The sequence below is a fragment of the Spermophilus citellus genome (genome assembly GCF_964194105.1).
Source record: "Spermophilus citellus genome assembly, chromosome: 2".
NCBI classification, from domain to species: Eukaryota; Metazoa; Chordata; class Mammalia; order Rodentia; family Sciuridae; genus Spermophilus; species Spermophilus citellus.
In genome coordinates, this window is record NC_138183.1 from 65,288,718 (window position 1) to 65,297,486 (window position 8,769).

Genomic DNA, 8,769 nt, shown 5'->3' on the forward strand with positions numbered 1-8,769 from the left:
AGGAAGAATTGGGGCAGGTAACAAGAGATATGCATAATTAAGTACCCTTGGTCAAACTGTGATCTGGTGGATAATTATTTCAGTTTTGGTTCTATGAGGTGGCTTTGCAAAACTTTTTTTTTCTTTGTTTTTTAATTTATTAAATGGATTTATTGTTTGACTCCTTTTCTCTTCTTTTTAAAGAATTTTTAAGTTCATTCTAGGTAGTTAAACATGATGGTAGAATGCATTTTGACACATTGCACACAAATGGAGTATAAATTCTCATTCCTCTGGCTGAACAGGGTGCAGAGTCACATAAGTAGTGTAGTTATAAATGTATGTAGGGTAATAAAGTCCACTTCATTCCACCATCCTTCCCACCTCTAAACCTCCTCTGCTCCCTCACTCCCCTCTGCCCAATCCAAAGTTCTTTCATTATTCCCTTCTGCCCCCCCACCCACCATTATGGATCAGTATTCACTTATCAGATAAAACATTTGGCCTTTGGTTTTTTGGGTCTGGCTTATTTCACTTAGCATGATATTCTCCAGCTCCACCCATTTACCTGCAAATGCCATAATTTCATTCTTAATTAAGGCTGAGTATTCCATTGTGCATATATGCCACATTTTCTTTATCTATTCATCTGTTCAAGGGTACCTAGATTGGTTCCATTGTTTAGCTATTGTGAATTGAGCTGCTATAAACATTAATGTAGCTGTGCCACTATAGTATATTGATTTTAAGTCCTTTGGGTGGGATACTTGGGTCAAATGGTTGTTCCATTCCAAGTTTTTTTTTTTTTTAGAAATCTCCATACTGCTTTCCATAGTGGTTGCACCAATTTGCAGTCCCACCAGCAATGTATGAGTGTGCCTTTTTCCCCATACCCTTGCCAACATTTATTGTTGCTTGTATTCTTGATAATTGCCATTCTGATTGGAGTGAGATGAAATCTTAGAGTAGTTTTTCTCTAATTGCTAGAGATGTTGAACATTTTTTCATATGTTTGTTAATAAATTGTATTTTTTTCTTCTGTAAAGTCTCTGTTCATTTCCTTAGCCAAATTTATTGATTGGGTTATTGTGGGTTTTTTTTTTTGGTGTTGTTTTTTGAGTTGTTTATATATCCTGAAGATTAATGCTCTATCTGAGGTGTGTGTGGTAAAGATTTTCTCCCATTCTGTAGGCTCTCTCTTCACATTATTGCTTGTTTTCTTTGCTGACAAGAAGCTTTTTACTTTGAATACATCCCATTTATTATTTCTTGAGTTTACTTCTTGCACTTTAGGAGTCTTGTTAAGGAAGTCAGTTCCTAAGCTGATATGATAAAGATTTGGGCCTACTTTTTCTTCTATTAGGTACAGGGTCTCTCTTCTAGTGCCAAAGTATTTGATCCACTTTGAATTGATTTTTGTGCAATGTGAGAGATAGAGGTTTAATTTCATTTTGCTAAATATGGATTTCCAGTTTTCCCAGCACCATTTGTTAAATAGGCTATCTTTTCTCCAATGTATGTTTTGGGCACCTTTGTCTAGCACAAGGTAACCATATTTATGTGGGTTTGTCTCTGTGTCTTTTATTCTGTACCATTTGTCTACATGTCTGTTTTAGTGTCAATACCATTCCATTTTTGTTACTATTGCTGTGTAGTATAGTTTAAGATCTGGTATTGTGATGCCACCTGCCTCACTCTTCTTGCTAAGGATTGCTTTGGATATTCTGGGTCTCTTATTTTTCCAAATGAATTACATGATTGCTTTTACTAATTCTGTGAAGAATGTCATGGGGATTTCAACAGGAATTGAATTAAATTTTTATAATGCTTTTGATAGTATGGTCATTTTGACAATATTAATTCTGCCTATCCAAGAGCATGGGAGATCTTTCCATCTTCTAAGGTCTTCTTCAATTTCTTTCTTTAGTGTTATGTAGTTTTCATTGTAGAGGTCTTTCACCTCTTTTGTTGATTGATTCCCTGGTATTTTATTTTATTTTTTAAGGCTATAGTGAATGGAGTAGTTTTCCTAATTTCTCTTGCAGTGGATTCATCATTGATGTCTAGAAATACATCTGATTTATAGGTATTGATTTTATATCCTGTTACCTTGCTGAACTTATTAAAGTATGTATTCTCAGCTGAGTTCTACAAGGGCTTCAAAGAAGAATTAACACCAATACTCCTTAAATTATTCCATGAAAGAGGAAAGGGGGAACCATGCCAAACTCATTATATGGGATTAGTATCACCCTGATACCAAAACCACACAAAGATGCATCAAGAAAAGAAAACTTCAGACTAATATCCCTGATGAACATAGATGCAAAAAATCTTAACAAAATTCTGTCAAATCGCATACAAAAACATGTTAAAGAGATAGTGCACCATGATCAAGTAGGGTTCATTCCAGGGATGCAAGATTGGTTCAGTGTACGAAAATCAATAAACATAATTCATTACATTAATAGACTTAAAATCAAGAGTCATATGACCATCTCAATAGTTGCAGAGTAAGCATTTGACAAAATACACACCTCTTCATATTCAAAACACTAGAAAAACTAGGAATAGCAAGAACATACCTGAACATTGTAAAAGCTATCTATGCTAAGTTAAGGCCAACATCATTGTAAATAGAGAAAAATTGGGAGCATTCTTTCTAAAAACTGGAACAAGACAGGGATGCCCTCTTTCACCACTTCTATTCAACATAGTCCTTGAAACTCTAGTCAGAGCAATTAGACAGACAAAAGAAATTAAAGAGATACAAATATAAAAAGAAGAACTGTCACTATTTGCTGATGATATGGAAAAGTTCTTGTCTCTTAAGGAGGCAATTTCCACTTGCTACTCAGGATGATCTATGAGACCTGTGATTCTGAAAGGGGCAATTGAATTCCTGTGAATTGACTGCTCCTGCTTGAGGGCGAAGTTCATCATGAGGATTTTCTAGAAGGTGTCAGACAACCACTGAAGACTCAAGGTAGCACTCCAGGGGTCTGATGTAAAAGCTGACAGTAGAATACGCCTGAAAATCTTGTTTCAGTCTTGAAGGAAGATAGACAAGGTAAATTTAGGGCTAATAAACCTTGTACTAACAGTTGAGGTGCACACTTAAATGATCAACATGCCTACATGCAGAGCTAAGCAGGTCACAAAGTTTAAGGTAATAAAGGAGAAATACAAAATGAAGGCAGAGAGTTCAAGCTTTATCCTGTTTTCAGTAACTCATTGGGCAGCTGCAGGCCTAAATAAAGAGACACTGCTTTTGCAAAGTCAGCCTCTTTAATCCCTGTTACAGAATGTTTCCTCAGGCTTCTCAAGCCCCCTACCAAACTCTCTTAAAACCCTGGCCAATCTGGATAAAATCTGGATAAAACTTTATCTCATCTAGATAAAATCTTTCCAGATTGGCCAGGGTTTCCAGTTTCCTTATGGGAGCCATGATTTCTGAAAGAGTAGGTTTTTAGAGCCTTTAAAGTTAGGGAAGCAAAAATAAAATTAAAAAAATTATGGAAGCATGAACTCTTCAATACCTAGGCAGGCAATGCCTGAAAGAGTTTCTTTAGAAAATTTATCGGATACATGGTCAAAATTGATGATTTCATCACATAATTTGCAGAGCATGCATGAGCACTGTGATGGTACTTCTCTCTCTTTTTTTTTAAATCTTTTTTTTAAAGATAGATAGAGAGAGAGAGAGAGAGAGAGAGAGAGAGAGAGAGAGAGAGAGAGTTTTAATATTTATTTTTTAGTTTTTGGCGGACACAACATCTTTGTATGTGGTGCTGAGGATCAAACCCGGGCCGCAAGCATGCCAGGCGAGCGCGCTACTGCTTGAGCCACATCCCCAGCCCTGTGATGGTACTTCTCCAGGAGACAAAACAAACAAATTCAAACAACCACTCCACCTCCTAGGTCTTCCATTCTAAAATTCCCTTGTGTTTTATAAATAAGTCTCTTACTGTCCCTTCCTGTTTGGCTGTCCATTTTCATTTTAACTGTATGGGGGTGGGGGTAGAGACTGTAAATCAAAAAGTTGTCCAACATCTCTGTCTCTCAGCTAAACCACAGATATGGAACAGAAATGCTTGTGGGTCCTTGGACAATACTTGGTAAACAGCAAAGCATTCTCCCCATTCATTGTCACTATTAATTATAAAGGAGGGTGACTAGTGATCTTTGGTCTAAAAATTACACTAATTCCTATACGACCACATTAAGATCTTACCTAAGGAAAAAGACTACATGGTTTTAAGACTCACAAGGCCCCACCTCCTTCATTAAACCTACTCTGATTCTCCTAAGCAAATATTTGCTAAACCATTGTACTTCCAGGGCATTTCTTTTTATCTGCTTTATATTTATTGGTTTATATTCAACTTTTTCCCTAGTAAAATTTTAGCTGTTATTTTGCCTATTTCTATCCAAGAAGTATTAATATCACTTTATTTAATTGCATTGGGAATTTTTATCTTTCCAGAGAATTCCAGAAAACTTTGGTACATTCTGAGAAGAGGTTTGTAAACAGAACCTGAGAAAAACTTTTTCAAGCCCAATTTGCAAAGTATCAAAATCATAGTAAGTGCTGGCAGTTTTACTTCTTGCTTTCGGTAGGCCTTGCTTTGTGTTCTCCGTACTGTCTGCTGAAATCTATTTCCAATGAAATTTGTTGTGCTGCAGTAGAAAGTGTGAATTCTTTATTTTCTTCTTTGTTTCTTCTTTTTTTTTTTTTTTGAAAATTCAAAGCATTTACTTGTTCTTTACTATGTGCCAAGCTCTATTATACATAAGAAAATAAGACAAAGCCAATGCTTTCAGGCATAAACATTCTGGAAATATCTCAAGAATCCTAGTGAAGCATTCCTTTGTATAATGATAGCCAGCATAAAGGACTCACTTGGCGTTAGTCAACAGGAGATGTGATCAGATCATGTTTGCTTAATGCTTCATTCTTTACTGAATATTGCCAGGCTTATCTCATTTGGCTCCTCCCTCCCCATAAGTGTCCAGTACAGCCTTGGGTATTAATGGAGATTTATGTAAATACACACCAAACTGAACTGACCACTGTTTTTGAAGTCAAGTGTTTAAGGCATAAATTGTACAGCATGTTTTAAAATAATTTGACCTTGAATGCCTTTAGGCAAGTAATGCAGAATCGATCCCAGATTCTACCACTCCTTATTGTATTATACCTAGCTCTATTCAAATATTTTTTGTTACCTGCCAGTCCCTATAAGCATTTAAGTTTTTAAGAGTTTTTTGTTAGAGCCTGTGCTCTCCTCTCATTGATGTATGTGTAATTATTTGATCTTTAAACCACCTGTGGAATAGACTACCTTTCGTGATTCACTTTTAAGTTCAAATTGCATCTTAATTTTTTAGTCAATAAATACTGAGCTCCCAGTTTTTACAAGCCTTTATATTAGATTGTGGAGAATTTACAGAGAGATTCATCTAAGAAAGAGTCTCCTGCCCTAGAAGATATCATAACAGTTAGAAGGTTAAACCTTGCAAACATGAAAAATACAATTCTTACTAGAACTGGGGTAAAAAGAGTGATAGAAGTACAAAAATCTTGGAAGCTGTCTATAGGAAGGGAGACTTCCCAGAGGGGTGGAATTTGAACTGGCCCTGGAAACACTTGTGAGATTTGGAGTTAAAGTTACTTCAGTAGTCACTGCAGATGCAAATGCACAGGGGAGTTGAGGGGACAATGAAATTTAGGTTGAGATGAGAATGTCAAGGGATTAATGCCAGGCAGAACCTCCAATGGAGAGAGAGTGACAGTCACTCAAAAATGGAGTTACAATACCAAAGAAGTATTTGGAAAAGATTAAATCTGATTATTATTATTTTTTTCCAAAATAAAAAGGAGCACACCTTTAAGATTTTGGGGGGTGGGGATGGAACTGAAACCATGCACTCATTTAGGAGGTCACTGTATTCATCCACATGTTTGATAACCAAGCCCTGCCACTGAGTCAGAAAAGCAAAGCAAAGGAAAGGAAAGAAAAACGTATTATAAGACAACCGGCAGGACAACTGGCAACTGATCAGTCATACAAGAGAGACTGTGATTTTCATAAGAATGGGAAGTTTTACTCCATGTACGTATGTTATGTCAAAATACATTCTACTGCCATGTATAACCAAAAAGAACAAATACAAAATATGAAAAAAACAGGGGCTGAGGATGTGGCTCAAGTGGTAGCGCGCTCGCCTGGCATGCGTGCGGCCCGGGTTCGATCCTCAGCACCACATACAAACAAAGATGTTGTGTCCGCTGAAAACTAAAAAATAAATTTGAAAAAAAAATTCTCTCTCTCTCTCTCTCTCTCTCTCTCTCTCTCTCTCTCTCTCTCTCTATCTCTCTCTCTCTTTTAGAAAAACAAAATATGAAAAAAACCCCAAAAAACAAAAAACAGAGACTGGTTTTAAGGTAAGGCTATGGAGACAATATTGGAGTCGTGGAAGGTAGGGGAAAGAAATATTAAACGAGGAGTTGGTTTTAGAAAGAAGGCAATGAGTTGGATGTGAGTCACAGCATTCAAGAAAAATGTAGGTCTAGATTCTGGGAGATAATTTAGGAGATGAGATTGCAATTGCCTCATTACAGAGTAACTGTAGCATGGTACAATCAAGGCACATGGTATATTTTGACATTGGCATGTGGAATAAAAATGACACAAAATCTATGAGTCAGTGTTTAATGCATTGTAAAACATGACCTATAATACTATCTCTGAGGACATTTCCACCATCTCCTTTTAACATCAACATCAAACATTGAATATTTTTATGTTGATGTGTCTATTAAACAAACATTTTATTTTGGTAATTCGCCTGCTGTTAGAGCAAATAAATTGTTGCAGCAATTTAACAAGTTCCCAGTGATTATGTATTGCTATGGGCCAGGTAGTTGGGACTCAGAAAATCTTAAAAGTGTGGTCCTTGTCTTTGAGGAGCTCCAGTTCATTGGAACCTGGGGAGAAGACATCTGGAAGCAGCAGGCCAGGAAGAGCCTGCTGATGTGTGGGAAGCCAAGTAAGGAAGGCACGCAGATCAGATTCCTGTGGCCAGAGTGGCCAGAGCAATGTTGTTCATCCATTTGTGGGACTACAGGTTGTAAGAGAACTTGGAGGACATACAGGTCAATCAGTATTTTACTTCTGATGAAACAGAGAGCTCCTGAACTTCTTCATGCTGAGAATATGTACTGTCCCCTGGCCCACCTGGGCACCAGTGACATGTTCTCTGCCTGGCGCAGCACAGCTAGATCTGCATACTTACTTCACCTGGCTTTTATTTCTATAAATTGTAACTGCTTCTGTAGGACCAGAAAAGAAGGAATCTAGGTATTTCTTTCCAGTTTGATTAAGTTGCATAAAATTTGCTTTTTCTTTTTATGTTATTTGCTTACTTCTTATGAGGTGGCTGAATCCAGCCAACCAAGATTTAGGTAGGTTCCCTTAACTTAGATGCCAGTAACACTGATAAAACTATCTGATTATGGCTTACACCGAATGATTTTACTCTGCATTTTGGCAATTTGTGTCTGTGATTCCCTTCCACAGAGCCATAGAATTTCAGGGCTAGACGTACTGGTTAGTAAGTAATCAAGTTTCACTTCTCCACCTCCACCCCCTCCCATGTGAATTTATTATTTCACTCTTCTACTATGTAAATCCAGAATAACAAGAGTTAAAATTATCTTTAATTTTTCTCTTTTCTCATTTTATATGAAAAAAATAAGTCTTTAAGTTGGCCCCAAATTATGCTTTTGTTATATAGTAGTTACCTCTATAAGTTAGTGAAATGATAGTGTTTATGTTTTGTTTTGTTTCCTAACAGCTTACTCTTAGAGCATTGCTTATAAACACAGGCCAGCCTAGAGTATGGCCTGTCTGCCAAAAGGATAATCACAAACACATGTCAGTTGTAGAAGAACATTTTTAAGTTCTTAACCATTAACCCTTCAAAACCTCTAAGATGAGAGATATATCAGGAATAAATTTTTCTAGAGTGCACATTTTCGGTATAGAAAATATTGTACCTCAAAAAAAATGTTCAACAAGAATAATAAGCATTGGGGCAAGTGAGAGAAATCCTAATATTTGAGGAACAGAAGGAAATTTGCTTGTTTATACCCCTGAGCATAATTTCTGAGGCAGAATTCTTCCTGCCTCTAACAGTGGAGAGCAAAGATATGCCCACACCTCCTCCACCACAGCAGCCTCACCATAGTCTAAAACACAAACTCAGAAAGTACAAGAAAACCTCAACCCACTCAGTACTCACATAGGCACTGTGTACAGCTCCTCAGGAAAAGACACAAAAGAAAAGCAACATACAGTTGCTATCGGCATCAGATTTCTATTAAAGAAACCAACAAGCAGAGTAGACAAAACCAAAACCAAAGCAATCAGCGAGAAGTAGCATCAGCCCAGGATCCTCTTTTGTTGGGATATAGGAGGTGTAATAAAGATCTGTAAAAATTTGGGGTTAACATAGTAAGCAAGAAAAGATGCAATCAGTCACGTCATCCCTGCTCTGCTTTCCTGTAATATGAGGGTAATTAAAACCAGAACAGGTTCTGGGGAACTAACTGATGGGAGCCCGGACTAGAGACAAGGTTAGTTTTGCTTTCAGTATTGCTTCTCTGCAAGCAGATGGCCTTGAGCTCTGTCCCTCGTGAAACTAGTATATCAGTTTCTCCACCAGGAATAGGGGAAAGGGAGGGGAAAAAGAACACCAGCAGGTCCCAACCATGTGCCAGGAACT

At 37.2% G+C, this 8,769-nt stretch overlaps 1 protein-coding gene across 2 annotated transcripts in view; it reads right to left on the minus strand.

Annotated features, from left to right (window-relative positions):
- PDCD1LG2 (programmed cell death 1 ligand 2) overlaps positions 1-8,769 on the minus strand; it is a 61,052-nt gene that overhangs the window by 52,099 nt on the left and 184 nt on the right. Inside the window, exon 1 of one of the 2 annotated variants that reach the window (XM_081279108.1) lies at positions 8,287-8,455. The exons of the other annotated variant lie outside the window; for it this stretch is intronic. The gene's annotated coding sequence lies outside the window, so the exon portion shown is untranslated. Of the gene's footprint in view, positions 1-8,286; positions 8,456-8,769 lie in introns of those variants that run through there. 2 annotated transcript variants of the gene reach the window in all.